The sequence below is a fragment of the Abramis brama genome, assembly GCF_963993115.1.
Source record: "Abramis brama genome assembly, chromosome: 17".
NCBI lineage: Eukaryota > Metazoa > Chordata > Actinopteri > Cypriniformes > Leuciscidae > Abramis > Abramis brama.
In genome coordinates, this window is record NC_139979.1 from 18,727,511 (window position 1) to 18,751,900 (window position 24,390).

General features: G+C 37.1%; 1 long non-coding RNA gene across 1 annotated transcript in view; it reads right to left on the reverse strand.

Annotated features, from left to right (window-relative positions):
- LOC311067730 overlaps positions 1-24,390 on the reverse strand; it is a 134,191-nt gene that overhangs the window by 69,628 nt on the left and 40,173 nt on the right. The window contains exon 3 of the long non-coding RNA XR_014603269.1: positions 612-808. This is a non-coding gene — a long non-coding RNA (uncharacterized lncRNA). The remainder of the gene's footprint in view (positions 1-611; positions 809-24,390) is intronic.

A 24,390-nucleotide genomic window follows, 5' to 3' on the forward strand; every position in this document is an offset into this window, starting at 1 on the left:
GAAGAGTGATTTCTCTTATAGGCAGATATGCGCTTTCTGGATTAGTGGGAGTGGCTTGCGGAGCTGTGCAATGTGGTGCATTGTGGGAGTTGTTGTCTTTCATACAAATGCGTCCTGAAGTTATTTTTTGTCTTTCCTCGGTCACGAAGGCACCAAATTCAAAATTTATTTTACATTTCGACTACATATATGACCCACTTTAAATAAAAAACAATGTTCAAATGGGTGGAATGCCCCTTTAATGCATATTAGCCCAGTTACATTTTGGTACATTTCAGATTTTTTTGTTGTTGAAATTTTACTATTTTACCCAAATAGGCTTTTATGGACCTAATAGATATACCTTGACATAATCTGAGCATAAAAAGTGCAATGCAGTTATGTGTGCATTATGTAAACATCCTGCAAGTTCTTCATAAAGATTGTTGTTTTCTATAGTCAAAAAGTAATGTCATGCATTTAGTTGCATTTGAAGTAAGCTGTATAACTTAAAAAAGACAGATATATCATTAACCTGTTAAAAGCACACAGACGTGGCATTAGTTGTGACACTGAGTAGTTGTATACACTATTGTCAAGTGAAATGTTCAATAAAATGCATACTGTCTTACCATGCTATAGTGTCCATGTCCATAATCGTAATAAACAAAACTCTTTATCCAAAAAGTACAGTAATCCACTGTTCAGAAAAACAAAATATAGTTGTTTTTCTTCCCTTTGCTTGTTTGTAGTTCTGTGTTGTTGTTGTAATGCGATAGACTTGCATAATCTGACTGGAATGCATTCCACACTTAAGCTCCAGCCCTGCCTGGGGGAAAAAGGATGAATACCATTAAGCTACCATTAACCAACCATTAGCCATTGAAAGATGTTTCAAAAGAAAGATGTAATAAGCTATTAAGATAATGGAAAATGATTTGTGGTTCCCTAAAGAACCTGTGAAAGTTTCTTAAAGAACAGATTCCTGTTAGTCTGCAGTACCTTTAAATAATCCAAAGAACAATTTGGGCAACGGAAAAGTTCTGTGAATGTTAACGGTTCTTCATGGAACCATACATGCAAAAAAAGCACCTTTGTTTTTAACTGTATTTTTGGAATGTAAGATTGGCCAGATGCCCTCGGTGGATTTATTACATATAGTATATCATCCATTTTTTCATGCCATGTGATAAAAGGCAATATATATGCTAAATGGTCATACACTTTATTCAGGTAAGTAGATTGTAGTTAAAGTACTGTGAAAGATGTGAAAGTGCTGTCATTTATTTTGTTTTGTTACCTCCCCCTTCCCCGGGTACTTTCCAAGATTCATTTGAATACACACATGCACAAACACGTAGCAAATATGAAAAAAGTAAAAAGATCACAGGGGCAAATGTGTTTACCAACTCAGAATTTCACACTAAATAATGTTAATTTCACCACTAATTCACCAACAAAAATCACCTTAAGGCCTTCACCTCACTGATTACTTTGACATATATTAGTGACAAATTACCATTTCTACCTATGATATTTCAACAATTAAGTTTAATAGTAACTTATGATGGCATGACATGGACAAGGTTATTACTTTGAGTGTATTACAGGGTGTCTGAATAAGCAACATCATGATGAAAGAGTAACATTACACTATGATGACATAGCTTACACATATTAATAAACAGTGTCAAACAAATGAATTGCTGTCAAGATATCAACGTAATTTGATATATTGGATCTGGAGAGCTATTTTGTAGCCCTGTATGCTGTACAAACGCAAATCCTTTGAATCAACATTCATTCAGATTAGGCCTACAAGCAGGAAGTCCTTTTTAATTCCCTTCCAGGCCTTCAGTAACAATGAGCCAACTATGACTAATTAAAATATATATTTAAGGTTCTGATCATATGTTCTTGTCTATAGCAACAATCCTGTGTCTGATAAAAAGAGCAGAATTGAGCCTTTTTCTGTATCACTATGAAACCACTAACCATAATGGCACATCCTTGAGGTGTATAACCAAACCAAAAGAAAGAAGCTACTTGTAATTTAAATGAATGAATAACCGTTTTCTTTAGGCATCATCTACAAGCAGAGATGTGTCACACAAAAGTGCTTATGTATTTTGTTTTTGTGTTTTTGTCTTTGTTTCTGTCTTAAGATCCCTAAGGTTTCTTTTCCTTATATATAATTAATTTGTATTTTTCACAAAAAAAAGTCACTTTTACAATACAGGTTGTTTCAAAGCATTTCAAAGGGGATGTCATCTGGCACACCCAGTGAGCTATATGAGCACATAACTAACAGTAGGGTAAACAACTAAGGACAGGAATGTGCTTACTGGAACAGTTTAGAATGCTTTAGATGCTATAGAGACACTGATGAATTTATGTGATAACAGCAAAAAAGTTGCAGAGAGTGCTGGCCTCTGCATTATTTCAAAGTTGATGGCAGATTAATTAACTCCAAGGAAGAAAAAAAAAGACTAACATTACATGATTTATGTCAGATGTTGGATATTAGCAGTTATAAAGGGTCACTGGCAGAAAGGAATTAGAATTAGAATCAGAATTAGGATTAATTATTAAAATCCTAATTCTGAGACACTGAAAATGAGACACAAGGAAACCTAAACAGGAAGACAATTAATGTAAGCCACGGACTGGTTGGCTGATCATTTGATGCAAGGGGCACACAAAATGGCAAACACTTCAGGAGTTTTGAAGTCGTCATCTGATTCTGAATTCTTCTGGATTTCCAGCAAACGTGTGTCGCACAAAGCCATTGTGATGCCAAACCCCCTTATGGAAGAAGAAGGCCGTTGTGTTTACAGCTGTGACAATGAGTGTTTATCAGTATCAACTAAACACTGGATTTTCAAAAGTATGTTAAGTTCACAGCACCATTGTTGCTGTAAACTTGAATGGCATTCTTGAATGAATTGCACGCCTGTCTGTTATTGAGGGTGCATCGACTTTACATTTTCGAGACAGATAGCTGCAGGTTGGAATAATGGGCGTGCTGAAAGGAGGCATACTGAAAGGTTAATTGCTACAACAGAAACTAACCCTAACTAGGACTGGGTATCGATTCAGATGTTACAATTCGATTCGATTTCGATTCGCAAGCTCTAAAATTCGATTTCGATTCTCGATTCAATTTTCGATTTTGATTCTAAATTAGATTTCAATTCGACTCAATGAATATATATTTAAAGGTGAACTAAGTAACTTTTTTATCTTAACCAAACAGCATCGGAGTCATTGGAATGGTTATATGACTGTTTTCGGGTTGAATGGTGGTCTTCTCGCACCCCTCGAGCGCCTGTGAGACGAAAAACCCTTTCGGCCGCAGCATCAGGAAGTATCGCGTGATATCAGGTCTCGCGATGTAACAAACTGCTTTACGGCACTGCACACATATACTATCTAAACATGTATATGCTAGCCTTCTGTGTATTATACATACCTCAGTGGACATGGCTCCGTGCATTCGCCGGGTTCTTTGAAAACAAATGCACATGACCAGCGGGAGAAGATGGGACGAGCCAACGAGTTTTGACGACAGTGTTGTCAAATATCTATTCCGAAGCTGTAGGGGGAGCTCTATAGAGAAACCCGCGAGCAAAAAGCGAGAAAACAGCGAAGAAGTCGGCAAAGCTGCATAATGCATAATGCAGCTTTAATACAAATCCTATATTTATAAAAAAAGATATAATAAAAGATACTTTAAAATAGTAAAACATAAATTTACAAGTGGTTAATTAATAAAAAGAAATTAAGAGCTACAAACCTGTATATTAAACTATTTATTTTAGGTACACTTGGGTACATTAAAAAAGAACCCAACTCTATATTTCAAATGCATACAATGAATAGACAGGATTTTGATGCAAGATGAAAAATGTATGCTGAAAATTGGACAAGTCAGAACAGTCGCATGCCTTGATCAAACAGGTTGACAATCCTCACATAAACCCATAAAAAAAAAAAAAAAAAAATGCATATCATTTTTACCTGTGTCCTTCCTGTCTAACAGGTAGGACATATGCAGAAATTGAATAAAGTTATCAAACAGTCTGCGCTGCATTAATTATAAATTATATATAGACTAATCCTTATTAAAGTTACAAAAGTTATTTAGTCAAGAGCAGTGAGTGTTCTTTGATTAATTTTAACGACAGAGGTAATTAGTAGTCGCTACTGTGTAGCCTTCTGTCCCTTTAAGACCAGCCGCTGCTGAGAGAGACACGGATCTCACACGCGCCTCATTCTCTCACGAGTCACGTTCATCATAAGACTGCTCTTATGTTATGAACATACTCGACAAAAAATATTTTTTTGCATAATTGTGTGTGTTATTGTTCGTTCAAGCGCGAAAGAGAACTGTATTCTGGGCTTTATTGTACGCACGTACGATATCAGCGCGAGTCTTTCTGTGTGTCACAGTCAGGACATTCACAGGCAGCGAGCTCTTTTTTTACTTGTCGCGCATGAATGGTTTAAAAACATTAGCATGAATAAGAGCGGGATCATGTAACACTAGCCAAAGGATAACCAAAATTAACAGATGCTGCATTAATTGCGTTAACATCCCAAATTTGTTTATTTCATATAAAACCGCAGCATTTTGCATCATATAATTGCGTAGGATTGACATCGCGATTGCGATATGATTAATCTTGCAGCACTAGTTGAGGTTATTTTATGATTAAGATAAAACAAACATAAAATCTCACAGCATTAGCTATAAAATGGAGTTTGCAAGCCTATGAACAGTGGAGGAAAACTAATACTGGCTAATAGATAAATAAATATGGAAAAAAATCGATTTGTGGCGTTTGAGAATCGATTTTGAATCGACCACATTTTAAAAAACTTTTAATCGAAAAATCAATGATAAAGACCGTTATTCACGCCCCTACCTCTTGGCATGCCTCAACCTTTCCTCATGGCCATTACTTCAACTTGCAGATACCTACACATGGCATTTTCACATCCCTAAACATGATCCTGAACAAAACAAACTTTGTGTCTTAACATGTCAGTCAGACGTCCTCAATCCTTGGGCAATAAAATGTCCATGGTCCTTGGGCAATAGAATCTGCTAGAGTCCAGAACTTCTGCTGTCAGATCAATTGATAAATCAATCAATCAATCATCTTGTCTCAGGCGCTGAATGTTACATGTCTGTTTGTTTTTGGACTTTCTTCCATGTTGATGTTGTTCAGTTTCCCAACACTTATTTCCATGTTCACTGTCTTCATTAGTTCATTTGTTTCAGCTGTGTTGTGTTAGTCAGTTCTCCTTCTCTCCCTGTTTGTCACTATGGTTCCAAATTCTGCTCAGGTGTCCATTATCTCGTTTGCCCAGCCATCTGTTTCAATCAGTCCCTTGTCTTGTATTATTTCAGTTCTCAGTGTTATGTGGTTGTGTGTTTCCTTGTTGTATTGAATTAAAGTCTCCTATAGTATCTCCTTCGTCATGTGCTTGATTACAGCCATCTAATCAGTAACAGCATGCAAGACCAAAATAAAAACCCAACAACAAAGATGGCTGAAGACAGACTCCTCACGATCCAGCAGAAAAGATGGCCTTTGGAGCGGTATGTGGAGGAGTTCCTGAATGTTTCCCATCTGGTGAGCTGGGTTAATACTATGATTAATGCCTGCTTCTGGATGGGACTGGATGATGATAATTTATTTAGATTCCTTTCCCCTGGCGGTTGTTATAGGTCCGTAGACTTTATTAACTATGTCCTCGATTTAAATGGTTCTGGTTTCTTTGTTGATATAGATAATGAGGACAATCAAAATTATAATTCAGTCCTTATGCGGAAGCATGTAGGCGCCCCAGTTCACCCTAAGCCAGCACCCTCCACATGCCCTCCAGTCCACCCGTCATGGCCGCCATTACCGAGTCTCGTCCCGTCATGGCCGCCATTCCCCAATTTCGTCCCAAGATGGCTGGTGATCACATGGTGTTTGCTTTAGCCAGATGAAGTGGATTAGAAGTAATATTTGCTAGATCAGGGATGGGCAACTTCGGTCCTGGAGGGCCACTGTCCTACAGAGTTTAGCTCCAACCCTGAAAAAATCACCTGCCTGTAATTTTCTAGTAATCCTGAGGACCTTGATTAGCTCGTTCAGGTGTGTTTGATTAGGGCTGAAGCTAAACTCTGTGGGACAGTGGCCCTCCAGGACCGAAGTTGCCCATCCCTGTGCTAGATAAATAGGTGTTTGATGGCTGGGAGAAGCGGACTCGGATGCTGGCATTGCATTGGATGGTTTTGGTGCTTCTTTTCGCATGGATCGGGTTGCAACGACCACTGGTAAGTCGCGAGGGTGCGGGGTGTGCCTGTACATAAATGAGCGCTGGTAAAAAAACAATGCTAGTGAGAGAAAAGCTGTGTACAAAAGACATTGAACTGCTCTCAGTCTCCATGTGCCCCTTCTATTTAACCAGAGAATTCCCTCAGATCTTCGTAACTGTTGTTTACATTCACCCGAAGGCTAACGAAAGCACTGCCCTAGAATTAATCTATAGCACTGTTCAGAAAGTGTCCCCTGATGCCTCACACCTAATCTTAGGTGATTTTATTCACTGTTCTTTGGACAAAATTCTAAAATGTTTTTATAAATACGTGTCCTGTCCAACCAGAAACGGGAAGATTCTTGATCAGTGTTATGGCTCCATCAAAGGTGCCTACAAATCTGTCCCTCTGCCTCCCCTGGGTTCTGCCGATCACCATCTTATACAGTACCAGCGTATTGCACTTGCCTTCAGAGGGGGAAAGTGGATACCAGGCAAGTGAAGGTCTGGTCTGAGGAGGCTACGCTGGCACTGCAAGGCTGCTTGGACCATTTGTTGAAGTTCCTCCCTGTGGGAGGAGTTTGTCCAATCTTCACGGGATATAGATAAACTGACTGAAGTGGTTAGTTCATAGGTTGCATACTGTGACACTGTAATTCCTAAAAAAGTTGTCAAAATATACCCTAATAACAAGCCATGGGTGAGAAAACAACTTAAAGACTTGTTGAAAAAGAAAAAGCTAGCATTCAGACAAAATAACCTTCAGGAATTACACAGTATTCACAGGAGATTAAACGTGAAATCAAAAGGGCTAAAGGGGACTATAAACTCAAAGTGGAACACAAGCTGAGCAATAACCTCCTAGGCTCAGCATGGGACAGTATTAAAACAATGGTGGCTCTAAATGATAAGACAAAGAAAAAGGTGACACTGGAAGTCTTCACCTCAGACATATCCTTGGCCCAAGAACTAAATCAATTTTATTCAAAATTTGACAAATATGATTTTAGCAAAGAAATTAAGAAACAGTCTTTACTGTCCCTGCCCCAACCAGCTTATTGTTTCTCTGCACAAAGTGTTGTGAACACCTTTAAATACTGCAAAGCCAAAACAAGTCCGGGCCCAGACAACATTGGCAGTAGTGTTTTTTCTTGTTGTGCGGAACAGCTAGGTCCCATTTTTAATTATATTTTTAATCAATCTATGTGCCAACAGAAGGTCCCTGACTAATGGAAAAAGTCAACTATAGTCCCTATTGCAAAGAATAGCCCCCCAAAGACTTTAAATGATTACAGACCCACAACCCTTAAAGGGATAGTTCACTTTGAAGTTCAATTTTGGTATGTTTTAGCTTACCTCAAGAGCATCCAAGATGTAGGTGTCTGTGTTTCCGCAGTAGTTTCAATTTTGATATTTTTAGGTCAAACCGTTCTTGTCTGTCAGTCATATAATGCATGTCTATGGTCACCACCTCAAAGAGCATGCACAGAGAAGTCCAAATTAAACAATTCCCCATCGTAAGTACACATTGATGGCCTAAGACACGAAACGAGCGGTTTGTGTGAGAAAACGAACAGTATTTATATAGTTTTTACCTCTTGTACACAACCACGTCCAAATGATCTGAGGGCGCGCGCGCTTCCTGGTGTGTGACGTGTGCGCGTGTTCTGGCTTAGTCTGCGCACACGTCACACACCAGGAACTGCACGCACCCTCAAATCACTTGGACGTGGTTGTGTACAAGAGGTAAAAACGATATAAATACTGTTCGTTTTCTCACACAAACGGTTTGACCTAAAAATATAAAAATTGAAACTACTGTGGAAACAAAGACACCTACATTTTGGATGCCCTTGAGGTAAGCTAAAACATGCCTAACTAACTAACTTTCATAACTGTAAATTGTAAGCTTATATTTACTTCAATCTTTGTTGGTTCTTTGTTGGCTGAAGTGAAAGTTGTGTAAATGTTATACATCTAATTAAACAAGAAAATGTGCTAATTCAGCTCTGTCATTGAACATTCATTAACTTGATCGCAAATCTGTGAAATGTGGATATTTCTACCTATTAACCGTGTTTGTCTGGTAAATCCTTAATACAGTATTTGTACTTAAAGCTTCTACTGCTACCTCAGGAGGCTGATGGTTATGTATGATGTTTAAGTAGTTAAACTGGTTTTACAAACCACTCTTGGTACAACCATATAGGGTTGTGATGGCCCCGATGCAGCCACACATCAGTGAGCGGTTCTTGAATGTTTGTGTTGGTATTTTCTTTTCTAATTTTTTGTTCTTTTTCCTAGATTTATTATCTGTGTTTAAAAATATGTACTTAATAAGTGTAATTATTTAACTGGTCTTGGTATTGATTTTGTTGTATTAGTGAAGTTGTTGTTTTTTGTCTTCCTTTCTGTGTTAATGTGGACTAGTCCGTTTGTATAAACGTGTCCCTGATGTTTAACAAATGAGATCAGTTCAGTTTGTCTTTACACATACTCAGTTGTTTGAGTTTAGTTTGTTCTGTTGATCTCTTTTATAGGCCTAAACATTTGTTTTGATCATTCGGACTTTGTTTCCTTTTTTTTTTAAACTTTGTATATGATTTTTTGAATTTAGTAAAAATATATATTTTTTGGAACATATTTCTATGGCCCTCATTCATTGACTGCTTGGTCCCTCACAAGGGTCATAAACTGAAACAACTGCAACCAACAATTAAAACTGCTAACTGGAGATGACTCATTGTTTTCACATTTGAAGTGGATGGATGCAGGACAAGTTTTGAAGTTATTCCTTATTGCTTCCTTGAAGTGGAGCTCTGTAAAATGGTGAAAGGGCCATTTGTCATCAAAACTTAAAAGCACACCAATGACAAATTATCAGCATATGCCAGATTTTGTTCACCCCTATGTGTGATCTTGTTAACATAACAATGAAAAGCTATAAAAATAAGTTTCTTGGTGCGTGTTCTGAGTAGAAGGAATAGAGTGCAACTGTCCCTGCCCCCTTTTTCAGCTGCAATTGGTTCTCTAAGTGTTTTTTTTTCCTATTAATTTTTCCCATGGGATTTTTTTAAAAGTCTTTGTTAAGAGTTATAAGTTATGAAGCAAGCCAATCAGCTATGGGGTGAATCAGAACACTACAAACTTTGATTTGGAGCAAAAAAGTTTTTGAAAATCAGACAAAAAGACAAAGGTACAAGACTGTGTACTTAACGGCCTTAGTGAGGGAAAGAACTACAATCCCATGAAGCACTGCAAACAGCACGATCAAATAAAAAATAAAAAAAGTAAAACTACTCATTTACAAATGTCTTAATGTATGAAGTCTCTCCGAAATCAGTTTCATGAGGTACCTTTGTGCGCAAACACTGCCTACAATGTTTTTGCCTGATAGGGCAGCAAGGCAAGTCGGTTGCCTAAGTTGTCGGATGCAGTCTAGAAAGCTACAGGCAGTTAAGTTTGATGGAGGGTTGAAACTAAATCATAACCAAAACCAATCATATTCAGATCTGAATCCATTCCGGTACACAACATTCAGTTTATTTAACAACCATTTAGCCATTTCACACGTAGATTTATGCACATTACATTTGTACAATGCATTGCCAAAGCTACAATTACAACTGACTTTCATGCCAGGTGTAAACCCAAAAGTGTCTTCAGACGCATTCACAAACAGCCCAACATCGATTTCCCCCTCAATGATGCTGCAACTGCCAATTTCACTCACTGTCTGACAGTTAAATACAGTGAAAGAGTTGGTGTGCAGCACCAAAACAGAAGCGCTTGTGCTGAATTTAGATTCAAATACTACACTTACTATTTCAACCAAATATATTTGTATATCATAATTAGTAAGAGCTAGAATACTATTAAAGTCAGCCTTAATCTCACTGTGAACGATATGCATTCATTTTGCAATCATTCAGGGTCACAGAGACAAGTGGCATAATTTCCAACCAGCAGCACCAGGCCATAAGTCTCTAACGGATGCCGGCATTTGTTTGCCCCTGTATGCTTTTCATAATTTAAATTCTACAGATTGTTTTAAGACTCCCATGCCCCAGGCAATGCAACACAAAAACACAATTCAGGACTAATAAGCAGGGCCAATGGAAAAGAAAAAAAGCCCTAAGGCATAGCACACACCCACAATGATTCCTTTTTTTGTCTGGAGATGGAAGGAAACTCAGCCAGAACAGACAATCTAGACAGGCCAGGATTGCTTTCAATCAATTTACATTTTTCAGTGTCATTCTGTGTGAGATTCAATGTTGTTAGCAAAGTATTTAAAGGCTGTAAAACTGCTAATAAACATTTGTTTTAGATTTCAACCACAAATTGTTCCAAAAATGAATGTTAAAAAAGTCATCATTAAATATAGCACATAGCAACTTAAATTATTGCCCATCTATTACCGTATAATTATTTCCAAATGCTTTTCATTATGGAGCTTGCTCTAGAATGCTGAAATAACTAAAGAAGAGACATTCAATTCTCAGAACTTTGTGTCTGTTACAAAATGTAATGAGAAACAGCAGTCATAGATGTCTCTTATTACTACACACAGTAAAAGAACGATGGATGCAAATTAAGTGGCACGAAAATTATGCACATGTTCATGTAGTGGAAACGATTCTTAAATCAAAACCAAGATGTCATGTACAGGGCTCCATAACACGGAAATGAGCAACCATTTCTAGGAAGTAGAACGTACACAAAACTCAGTTTTATCTACAGCAGTCTATTCCACCTACGGTGAAGGTTACCACAATGCATAGTGTCTTCACTGCACACACTAAAAGAACAATGGATTAAGCCAATTAAAACAAAAATTCATAAAACTAATTATCCAACATCTGTGTTATTTCATTCATTTTTAATAAATATATAATTTCAGTATTGACAAAATATTTGTATTTCTGATCACTGTCTTTATGATTTGAAATATTCAATCTTTCTTATGCTGTTTAGCTGCAGCTTAAATGTGCATAAACGTGGTGACTTCTTGTAAAATGCAGTGTCATTGTTGTGTGATGATAAAAACCACCTGGTCTACAGAAGTTTGCAAAGTATTGTTTTTGACCTAGATTTTTTTTTTATTTAAAAAATAATATATTTAGCATTTTTACATTTTCTAAAATTTTAGACCAGTTGTGGTTCAATAAAGACTGTTATACCCAACAACTGCAAACAGTACAATTTCAAAATAAAAACTAGATTAAAAAGTTTGTTGAGACAAACTTTAAGTTGGCTTGAGAAAGTTTGGACCACAAAGTTTGAAGTTTAAAGTAGTTTGAAGTTTCATTTAGTTTAAAGTTTAAAGTAGTTTGAAGTTTAAAGTAGTATGAAGTTTAAATTAGTTTGAAGTTTAAAGTAGTATAAAGTTTAAAGTAGTTTAAAGTAGTTTAAAGTTAAAAAGTTGCTAGGGTGTTTCTAGTGGGTTGCTAAGGTGTTCTGGGTTGTTGATAGGTGGTAGCTGGGGTATTCTAGATGGTTGCTAGGCGTTTGCTAGGGTGTTCTGGGTGGTTGCTAGGGTGTTGCTAGGTGGTTGCTATGGTATTCTGGATGGTTGCTATGGTGTTACTAGGTGGTTGCTTAAGTATTTTGGGTGGTTGCTAGGGTGTTCTAGGTGGTTGCTAGGCAGTTGCTAGGGTTTCTGGGTGGTTGCTATGGTGTTGCTAGGGTATTCTGAGTGGTTGCTAGGGTGTTGCTAGGCGGTTGCTAGGGTGTTCTAAGTGGTTGCTAGGTGGTTGCTAGGGTGTTCTGGGTGGTTGCTTTGGTGTTGCTAGGCGGTTGCTAGGATATTCTGAGTGGTTGCTAGGCGGTTGCTAGGGTGTTGCTAAGCGGTTGCTAGGGTTTCTGGGTGGTTACTATGGTGTTGCTAGGTGGTTGCTAGTGCATTTATAGGGGGTTGCTAGGGTGTTCAGGGCGGTTGCTATGGTGTTATTAGGTGGTTGGTAGTTGTCACAGATGTTACTATGGAGTTTTTATAGAGTTCTTAGCATGATCTTGGCATGATTTAACACTTAACTAATCGCTATTAGCATGTAGCTATTCACTGCTAGCATGTGTAGCATGTTAGAAGTGCTGTTTGCTAGCATGAGTCAAAAGAGCCAAACCTCATCTCTATACGATGTTCTGATACAGAGATATACTGTAGGTCTTGCAAAACGGTTGCTAGGGTACTCAAGTTTGGTTGCTATGGAGTTGCTTGGGAGCTGGAAGCTTTAAACTTAAGAAGTTTAAAGTGGTTTGAAGTTTAAAGTAGTTTGAAGTTTATGATAGATAAATAGATAAATAAGTTAGATGGATAGATAGACACACAAACACACTCAGACACACACGCACACTCAGAGTTTATAAGTATGTAAATTGATGAGTTTATAAGTGTACGAGTTTTTGAGTTTAGAGTTTATAAGTTTAAATGAGTTTAGAGTTTAAATGAGTTTAAGAGTTCAGAGTTTATTAATTTATGAGTTTAAGAGTTCATAAGTCTATGAATTCATGAGTTTATAAGTTAATTAGTTTATAAGTGTATGAGTTTAGAGTTTATTAGTTTAAATGAGTCTCAGTGGCTCTTATAGTAAATAGAATGGCAGTTTGATTTAGTCTTCAAGGAGTTTAGATTTGAATTTTTGACAGTTGGTGAGTTTGAAAATCTAAACATTCCACAATGTTAAGTCAATGGGAGTTTTTCCGAGTTTAGATCGTCATTTTTAGGAAAATCGTAAGTCCGATCAGTCTGAAAAGATAAAGCAACTTGAGTCAGAACAGTCTGAGTGTCTGAGCCGAGTTTGAAGTATATAGAGTTAAACCTCTAGGAGGAGATACATATAGATTTTGTTCTGCTCAGAAGAATAATAATACGTTTAAATAGGATTTCAGTAAGTTGGCTCTCTCAAGCCAACTTAATAACAAGACATACTGTAAGCACTGATGTTTCAAACAGCCAATTAAGCAGTGCCGGGGTGATAACAGAAATATTTCAGAAGGGGGAGTGAATTTCAATACAAGTATATCCTTACCATATTGTATTGTATATACATTCTATTCTATTCTATTCTATTCTATTCTATTCTATTCTATTCTATTCTATTCTATTCTATTCTATTCTATTCTATTCTATTCTATTCTATTCTATTCTATTCCATTGAGAAATTTGAGAAATCAAAGCAATAAAAGTCACTCATGCAACACTATTGTGTTGCAGAGACTATGTAATTGAACTGAGTTGACAAAGTTTTTACTGTCAGAAAACTATATTATTATTAAAATATTCATTTTTTGAAATTAGCTTATATCAGTACAGCTAATATCAGTACACTGAGCTTATATCACTACAGCTAAGGACATCATATATTCCCTGATTTGTTCAAATACAGCAAAATATTTTACAAAGAGTGTAGTAGTCTAACATAATTTAACATTAAATATTGTTGGCTAAAATTATAGACAATAATTTAAGCTACTTGAAACTTGAAACCAAAAGTGTTTCTACGACACTACTTGTCATCTATTTCCATTATGCATTTCATTCTGAATGCTGCTTTGAGTTCATCCTGACCTCGGGATGTTGGATGAGATACAGCCCGGGTGTGAGCAGGGCAGTGACGCATGAATGTTAGGGAAATGCCATGGAAATGATAAAAATAAATCATATCAAAATAAAAAAGTATTTTATATATTTTTTTATATAAAATATTTTATTTTACTTGCATATCATGCAACCATAATGATGATCATGCATCATAAACCATTACCCGACATCAGAGAATCGATTTTATTTGTTATTTACAACCATAGTTGACTCCCTATTTGTATATTGTCCATTATTCATTCTAAATTATATTAAGAATCTTAAAATATAAAGAATATTTGAACAATATAAATATAAAGATATTCTGTCAGCCTAAATGATATGTTGTGTTTTCTAGAATGTTCTGCAAAAATATAATGTAAGAGCCTGCATACGACTGAGGGATACTCATACACAGCAGCAGTACACGCATGTAAACTTGATATAGCTTTGCAAACATGGATGGTAGTGGGTTCATTTTGTTGTTCAGAATTTAATAAATAGGCCTAGTTACATTTGAATTTTAAAATGGTAAAACATTAGTAAAGTAAAACAAAGTATAAAACAATTTACTTTTTTTTTTTTTTTTTTTAGAAAAAATGGCACATTTATTGTCCATTCAGCTGTGAGTGCCAATAAAAATAAGTTAGGAATGTTAGTGAATGTGACACATGAGAACCCACCTGTGAGAACCTGTAATGGCAACATTCAGGTAGCAACAATGAATGTGTCCGTTTCATTTACACTGCAATAAATAAGCCTGTCTGTGTGGTTTCTAAAGCACTACTATTATCATGCTGTTAGGACCTAAAGTGTGCTTTTGTGTGAATTTGTCTAAAGTTACAGATTGGTTTTATTTGACTAATTCAACCTCCCAGTCAGGTAAACCCACCTGACTTGGTTTTACAAATAGGGTTTGGCAGACTGAACTTATGAAAGAAACAAACTACAAACACTTCACTTTGGCTGTGGTACTGTAACCAACACCTGCAACCCCTCCCCATCTCACCAAACCACAAGCAGGAATTAACATGGTAGGCATTTAAGAAAATGATTTGTTCACTGCGGTTTCTGGCTGACAGGCATAAGCTAACTGTAATCTGTGGCCATGAAACCACAGTGATTTTCATGCCATGGATGCCAGCTGTTGAACTGCTTTTTTTTTTCTAGAAACCTGACATTCGGGGAGGTTGTTGGACCTTTAGATAATTCCAGTTTTCCAATCATCAAACCAGAACCATGCGTGATGTAGTCTATTATAATTTATCTGTGTGGTCGTTAACCGACCCTAACTTTCTCTGGTGTGTAAGTGTTGCGCCCTTAAAAGAAAGGGAAAAGTAACTGGAGAAGGTTAAAGAAACGCACATGCAGCTCTCGCCTTCACTCGTCTGTATTGAATGAGGAAGAGAAGCGCCAACGCGATCCTCCTGAAACCCCGAGGCATACCAACACAATGACGAATAATCAACCCATACAGACAAGAATCAGCATTATCTGCATTCCATGTCTTAATATTACTCATCGTCCAATTTTAACACAGTGACAAAACTTAATATGCATTCTGATATGAACATTAATATAACTATTATAAATGAAATAATGAATTAGGAACTATACTTTCACATACCACTTGTCACATACTCATACCACTTGTCACATAAGTACAAACCATGAACATGCACTCTGTCAACACAAAAATCATCCACGCCTTTAAACCTGAACCATCTGGGGCAACACATTCTCACTCCCAACTCCTCCCATGGACGCTTGGTCAGGACCCCTTGGCGTACCCCTTTAGTAGCCTATTTTTTACTTGCTTTTAATGAGAAACATTTGGCGTCAATGCACAGATGCAATGAGCATTGGAATTTTATCATCATGATGAAATGATATATTTTGGTATAATTTTGTCAATATGAAATATGTTGGGGTGTGATTAGACATTATTTTGACATTTTTGAGCATGCAACCCAACCCCGAAATCTAACCATTTGTGTAAGAAACAAAGGATATAACAGGCAGATACATCTACAGTCACAATTTATTCCAAAAGTACAAATATTCCAAGTGTTCCAAGACCAAATGATTGATTTTTGCGAAGAATAGCCCCTAAAGCGATCACCGTTGATCTGCTGTAAAGCTCAGATCCTGTGTACACATTCAAACATTGCCGTCAAAAGAAGCATTATTTCAGATTTTATTTTGAAATGACATTGTCTCTTGTGTGTCTTGTGATTGATTGCATCATGGGTGTACCACAACCTTATATTTTCCCTTTGCTGTGTATTCAATAATGGGCCTCAGTACACTACCCAAGTGAACAAACCTATCCCTATGTTTTGATGTTCTTGCACTGAAAATGGCTGGGGCTCCTAGAGATCTCCAAAGGACAACAAGCTACCTCAGTACACTCTTAAGTCAAAAGAGCCAATGCCAATGTTATGATGCTTTTATGTTGAGAAATGGCTGGGTCAAGTTGCAATATAGATCTCTGAATGATTTCTAGGGTGTGGCTATAGGTAGTTTCTTGGGTGAAACTGGCTCTGACTCAAGTGAATTAAACCAACCCTGCAGTCTCTTTGACATTGGAATCCAAACATCCCTTTATGGTATGACAAAATATAAAAAGAAATAGAAGGCAGCCACTGGAGTTCTGTTCTTCATACAGGTGTGTGTTTACTGACAATGGATGATGGTAGTCTTCCTGAAAGTGTCTGAACACTACCTGCGTGAATTAGTTATATTGAAAAAAGACAGTACTTTGGTACAGGGATCAGGGACCCACCTCATGTGACATTTAGTCATGCTTCTTTTACAGAAAACAGACTAACCACAAAGCTGGGAAACCATCCAACTGATTATATCTCTTAAGAACAATTACAGCCTCTGCTGACATGCAAGAGAGTTCAGTGCAAAGCCATATTCATTAGTCACATATTACCATAGCAAGTCACCAATAACCATTGTTAAAATACTGTTATTCTTGCTATGTCAATAAAAAATAAAGTACCTATTTGTCATGTCTTGCTCTCAGATTTTTTTATGTAAACCCCTAAAAGAGGCTACAAAGTTATTATAAGACCAAATTAAAAAGCATGATATTAATAAATAATATAAAGTCAGCATAAAATGGAAGTTGTGATTGTCTTTTCTTCCCTTTTGTGAAATATTTCCAAATTAAATGTTCTCGAAAAAGAAAAAAACATCCCTCCGGAATTGATTTGATCATTTAGCCTGATTTCATTGTTAATACGCATGTTACATTTACAGATACAAAATGTTCATTTTTGTATATAGATGCTTGGAAATATTGACAACATTTAAACAAACATTATAACGCATTTATAGCTTAAAAAAAAACTTAAAATATTTTCAAATCTTCGACTAGTCGCTGGCTACGTTATTAAAGGGATAGTTCACCCAAAAATGAAAATTAGACCATGATTTACTCACCCTCAAGCCATCTAGGTGTATATGACATTCCTTTTTCAGACGAATATTATCGGAGTTATATTAAAATATAATATATATATATATATATATATATATATATATATATGTATATTAAATATTTTTGGGTGAACTATCCCTTTAATGAACAAATATGACTGAACCTCAAGCCGAGACAATGTGGATTGCCTTGTGCACATTATAACGCTTTGATCCGGATAACTCTCGTTAAATCTATGGATGGAAAGAGCTTGAAGGTGAAAAGTCTGTATTTCACACGTTTAATGGCAGGTACACAGGTAACGTGCTCCTCTCATTTGATGTATTAACTCTTTCTTAGCGTTACAAATAAAAGTAAGAACAAAATTATAACAAAAAGGCAGAGCAAACTTATCATCTACCGTGGTTCTCATTCTCATCACAGAGTGACAGTCCAAACATAGCACGTGTTATGAGTGAAGGGAACAGTCTACAATAATTCAAAGTCAAACAAATGAGTTTTGGAAAAGGGATGGAAAAAACTGTGTCTCTTTGACATAGCAGCAGCTAAGACTAAGACTCACTGGGCGAAGATTTTTTAAATGAGTAACACTTCACAAAGCCTGGAAAAAAAACGTGTTGTAGTCCAAACGAGTCATTCGTTGTAGTTGGAGCTTTGTAACCTTGCAGATATTTTTTATGCTCAGACAACAACATTACACACTAACTAAAGTTGAAAAAGTGAAAAAGCATCATAGGACCCCTTTAAGGTGTAGAAATCGAGTTTAAGTGAGCCGATTCTTTTCAATCTACTGGTTCACAAATAACATCAAATGTTTCATTTGTGAATTCGACTGCAGCCTTGCAGCATTAAACAAGCAAGTCAAGTGAACAATAAACACTTGATTTGGTCTTGTCCTGCTCAAATGAGCCATGATCCAGGCGTATTATCAGATCAAGTGTGATCCTATTTATAATAATTTAAGACTGAGCTCTAAGATCTTTCTTATTTGTGTCACATTAGAAACCTCTCTTTTACTGGAATAATATTTCATTGCTGTTTCTCGACTTTAACTTAAGTGCAGGGTTGGTGTTCACCGTCCACCATGAATAAACATTTCATAATTAATTTCTTTTGCCATTGCAAACACATTTCCTATCATGAATGCCTATGAAAGACGACCGGGCCAATCAGAGTAAGTAGGGGGACGTGTGCATGCCCTCTCTAGAATGTGATGGACTTGGTGCTGTAGATGGAGGAGCTGAACACGCAGCAACATTGAAAGCACGAGTCCTGATTGTTCTGGGAGTAGAGATATAATGTCTCTGATCCATTACCTAGAGTAAATGGCGGTAATGCTCTTTTTAAGAGTGCGAACCGCCAATAAGCCCAATTAATAATAATAAGAATGCACCCCCGCCGCACTCAAGATGGGTCTGTCTGCGGACTGCAAGAGAGGGGTGTAACAGGAAGTGGGCGTAATTTGAAGGGGGTGTAACTTTAAGTTGTCCAAATCACACAGAACCACACGATATGTCAAACTCAAAACGAGATGTTGTCGGCAAGATGCCAGCTCGTACAGAGACAACGGAAAGAATTTTCCCGAGATAACCGTGTAAATCGAAGTGTATAAGTCATATTGCTGCTTTTTACATTGCAGCAAGGGCAGAGCAAAGCATTTTGAACTTTGAGCTTGTCAGTCTGTCTCGTTGACTGTCCCACAGATGCCAGCAGCACAACACAGTAGTAGATCGCCCTGGAGTGATCACTTGCTATTATTAAAATGTAAATGCATCGGTAAGATGGCACCTAATAGATGTAAATGCATGGTGTCGCCTAATTTATTGTTTTCTATACCAGTTTACGACTTTCCTCATTATTTGTTGTGCAGCGGTGGTGCTTTTGAGTGACGATTCCTCATTTGTCCTTTATCTGTCCATGTTTGGGCCTAAGATTCAAGTCGAGGTTCTAGTGCTAAATTTTTTTTAATTATCATGATATAATAATTACTTCCATAATAGGGCCCAATAAGTGTTTATTTTAATTTCACATTTTTCTTGCTGTGGTGACACACCACTATAAAATGAATAGTGAGGAAACACTGCTACCAGAACATTTCGTATTAAAAAAAAAAAAAAATCTGAACATGTTTTACATGAAGCCGTCTCTTCTTTTGTCAACAGGTGTGGTAAACTGGAACACATTTTCAGAGGAGCATAGAAGGACCTACAGAACTCCGTATCTAATATCCTGTTGCATTCAATGCAATTCTCTCTACAAAGACTGTGAAACCTACAGGGGATGTGGACAGAGGGGAAAACTACAAGGATTAGATTCTACTTTTTTTATGTGGCTGGGGGCACTTTCTGAGATCTGATTTTCTATTGGATGTAATGATGCAGCAGTAGCCCAGAACAGACAATATTAGTGCCAGAACATATTAGATTGGGTTTGCATAAACCCTCATTGTGTTGCCTTTCAATTAAAAGATTTTGTTATGGGTGTGCTTGTTGTTCATTTGTCTCAAAAGTATCATAAGATTTGTTTGTCAGTGGTGTATTTAGCTGTTCATTAGTGCTGTTGATATCAGTCAAAAAATGTCATCATCAGCAAATCAGGCATAAAATAAGACATCAAAAAAATAAAGCCCAATTCCAAAAGGATATATATTAGTGCTTGCTCCACACTCTAGTTGAGGTGGGACGAATAATTGATAAAACAATACATTGCGATATGGTTTCTTGCAATACATTATCAGTACCCTGGCACTAATGCAGATTGCAGCTTGCTTTACTGTAGCCTATACCAAAACAAGCATTTCGGTTCTTAAAGGACAAGTTCGGTATTTTACACTTAAAGCCCTGTTTACAGATCGTTTCTGATGAAATAGAACGGTTAAGATTACAATTTGGACACATGCTGCTGTTCCGAGAATTTTAGGTTTCTTTCACTTCTCCCCCCCACCTACAGAATGGCAGCCTATGGGCACTGGAACAATCCTTCCAAAAAACGCATTAAACTTTCTTTTACAAAGACGTGAAACTCAGGGGGTCAGGGGTGTTCACTGATATGCTCACACAAAAATCGCTGCAAAAGATGCTTTCCAACAGGTTTTATCGTAGTTTTTGTCAAACACACACAAAAAAAAAACTTGGACTTAACCGTTCTATTTCATCAGAAACGATCTGTAAACAGGGCTTTAAGTGTAAAATACCGAACTTGTCCTTTAAACAGATAAGAGTCAGTTTAATCAGCTCTAGTAGGCCTATGTTCAATTTATGTTAAAGGATTAGTTAAACTTTTTCTGATAATTTACTCAACCCGCTGTCATCCAAGATATCCATGTCTTTCTTTCATTAGTCGAAAAGAAATTAAGTTTTTTTTAGGAAAACATTCTAGGATTTTTCTCCATATAATGGACTTCAATGGCAACCAACTATACCAATGTTCAAAGAAGGTTCACATGTCCGTCTCAATGCAGCTTTAAAGTCTTCTTTCCAACGTGATGACACATCTCAGAGATGCAAGACAGGCATTTGTGGTAAAAAAATAAATATATATATATATAATTATTATTATTATAATTATTATTTTTTAGAAAATGACTGCGTTTCCCTAGATAAGACCCTTATTTCTCGATTGGGATTGTGTAGAGACTTTGAAGCTGCATTGAGACAGACATTTGAACCTTCTTTGAACATTGGAATAGTTGGTTGCCATTGAAGTCCTGTGTAGAAAAATCCTGGAATGTTTTCCTCAAAAACCTTTATTTCTTTTCGACTGAAGAAAGAAAGACGTCATCTTGGACGACATCAGGGTGAGAAAATTATCAGCAAAAAATGTTTTGAAAGTGAACTAATCCTTTAAACTCGTGCAAGAGCAATTTAATTCCAAAGCATACGGAACTGTCTATAGGCCTATGTCACACTTCCTGCTTCCGGAACGCGGAGTAGGGATTCAGAACTTCCGGTCAACAGTATTTCTCGATAAGGATTTAGATTATCAGCCATAATGTCTAAACCATCCGAGGTAGACTGACCACGAGCTATGAGGTTGTGAATTGAAGGTTTTTGCTCCTGTAGAAGCTATAAGTTCGTATGAAATCAACCTATTTTTACTTAAGTAAAAGTACAGAAGTACTGGTTTTTAAAAATACTTAAGTATCAAAAGTAAAATGTAAATGTCAATGCATTGTTTTATTGTTGTTGCATTGTTGTATGTAATACTTAAGTACCGTATGCCTCTGAATCTATGCCTGCCTACCTACCCTCATATCAATATCAAATTTATTTCTAGAACATGTGAGATTGAATGTGAGATTGAATAAGTGCACTCAATAACGTCCACAATGGTTTCGGACACCCAAATGGCTGTTCCCTCAAATACTGCCCTATTTAAAGTTTTTTGGCTTTTAGTATGAATATGTTAGCCTTACTGTTATCTATAAGCTAGTGTGCTCCAAAAAAGTGACAAAAGTCAACATTTAGAAGACCAAACCCAACGTTGAAAATGAAAATCAGGTTTATGTCAGAATCCAATGTCAGATTGATGTTGATCTCCAACGTTGGACAGACGTTGTATTGTGGTTGAAAATGAAAATCGGGTTGACGTCAGAAACCAACATCAGTCGGGTTCTGACGTCAACCCGACTTTTATTTTCAATCAATATCCAACGTCAGTCTGACGTCGGGTTCTGATGTCAATCAGATGCAGGGTTCTGACGTCAACCCGACTTTCATTTCCAACCAAAATGCAACCCCTGCAACCCAAATAATCCACTGACTGATGTTACTTTCTACGCAAGGACCTTGACAGAATTGTAGTGGAGTAAAAAGTACGATATTTGTCTTTCAAATGTAGTGAAGTTAAAGTAAAAAGTTTCCAGAAAAAATAACACTCAAGTAAAGTACAGATCCAAAAAGTGTACTTAAGTACAGTACTCAAGTAAATGTACTTTGTTACTGTCCACCTCTGCACAGTGCTTTAGTTCACCCAGTGCCCAACTCTCTCAATTCAGATAATTTTACACATATAAAAAATAGTCATTCAATAGCTACTCGTTCTATTGTCTGACAAAAAAAATAAATAGTAAATGAGAACAGCTTTACTGGACATTCGGCTATATTATATTATATTATATTAAAATACAGTATGTGAGCAGTAGCGGTTTTAGGCACGGGCGAACCGGGCAATCGCCCGGGGCGGCATTTTGGGGGGGGCGGCGCCGCCGGCACGAGCAACAAAAAAAAAAAAAAAAAAAAAAAAAAATCTGCGCCGCGAAACAGTTTTCTATTATCTATCATTTCACTGTGTGGGGAATTAGCAAATTTGCGCCCCCTGAAGCTGCAGGCGCCCTTTGCTTACTAAGAAGATGCCGTGCACAAAAGCTGTTTGTTTGAGAAGGGGAAAAGGGAGGGGGCGCGGCGGAGGCGCGGGCGCGGATGACAGTTCACCTCTGGGTCTCTCCCAAATGGAACGGACAAGGAGGGGGATCCATATAGTTATCTAAGTCAGTCACACCTCGACTTTCTTCCAAATAACGCACATTTCATTCATAATATTATAAATACAGGCCTCTATATTTCCTGCACATTTTTGTTTTTCTGAATGGTCTGAATGGCTAATAAAAATAGGTCATACAAAACGATTACTTGGTCACCACCACCAAGGTGAATTGGTTTAGTCTTGACTTCTGGTCGTGACTCGTGAGTGTCATTTGGTATGGGGGGGATCAGGGGAAATCTGTTGATTGTCGATGTCAAGCAAGCGCCAAATAAGAGATGGACAAGAAAGGTCGACAGCCATCAGGTGCCCAATTTAGAAACGAGCGAAAGATAAAGGTATGCAACTATGTTTTCTTTGTATGATTACGGTATCCATGTCATGAAGGGGCAATTGGTGGGTATAACTCTTATTTGTTAGCCTTTTTCCTATGATTCTTGCTATGCTTAACAATAATTCGGTTTTAACTCAAACACGAGATCTAATTTCACCATAATATTGTTCTTTGCAATAAAACTGTTACAAGTTCAGTTATTACAATTACACTGCAAAAAATGCTTTTCTTACTTAGTATTTTTGTCTTGTTTCCAGTCCAAATATCAAACATTTCTTAAAGATGCATAACATTATTTTAACAAAGTGGTAAAATGACATAAGCTATTAAGTCTTGTTTTCAGGGGATTTTTTTTTATCTCCCCAGAAAACAAGACTTAATATCTTAAAATTGAGTTTTTGCTTAAAACAAGCAAAACATAATCCGTCAATGGGGTAAGAAAAATTATGTCCAAAGGGGGGGGGGGGGGGGGGGAAGGGGGGGCGGCGCTCAAAGGGGGTCTCGCCCAGGGTGTAATTCAATGTAGAACCGCCACTGTATGTGAGCATGATTTTAATGAGAAAAAACATTAGGCAGGCAGAACGAAAGTACGCCGCGATAACGTCATGAATATGCTAATTGATGTATGGCGTCATCTAGCCACTTGACTTAGGGGAGGCGTTAGCTACTTTCCTTTTAAAAATAGTTGGCAACACACACTGGACCAGTGTTGCCAACTTAGCGCCTTTGTCGCTATTTTTAGCGACTTTTCAGACCCCCTTAGCGACATTTTTTCAAAAAAGCGACTAGCGACAAATCTAGCTACTTTTTGGACAAACCTCAGTAACCTCTAAATGTTGCCAGCACAGTCCTACGAGCGCGAGTTTTGCTTTCTCCCTGCCGTCACACACCTCTCTCTGCGTCTACCCTGTTCAGTGAATGGCTGAGAGAGGAGCAGCAGCACGGCAGCTTACAGACGTGAATGAGCAGTGTTGTTTCACGGACTTATTACTTTGTTTTATATTTAAAGAATTTAGTTTGACCATTTTATTTTCCTTTCTTTTCTTGTGCTTATCACTTGCATACTCACTTTAACAGTGCTTTAGTTCACAACTTCACCCAGGACCCGAACTCTCTCAATTCAGATAATTTTACACATATAAAAAATAGTCATTCAATAGCTACTCGTCTGACAAAAAAATATAGTAAATTAGAACAGCTTTATTGGATATTCGGCTATATTATATTATTATGTTATACTAAAATACA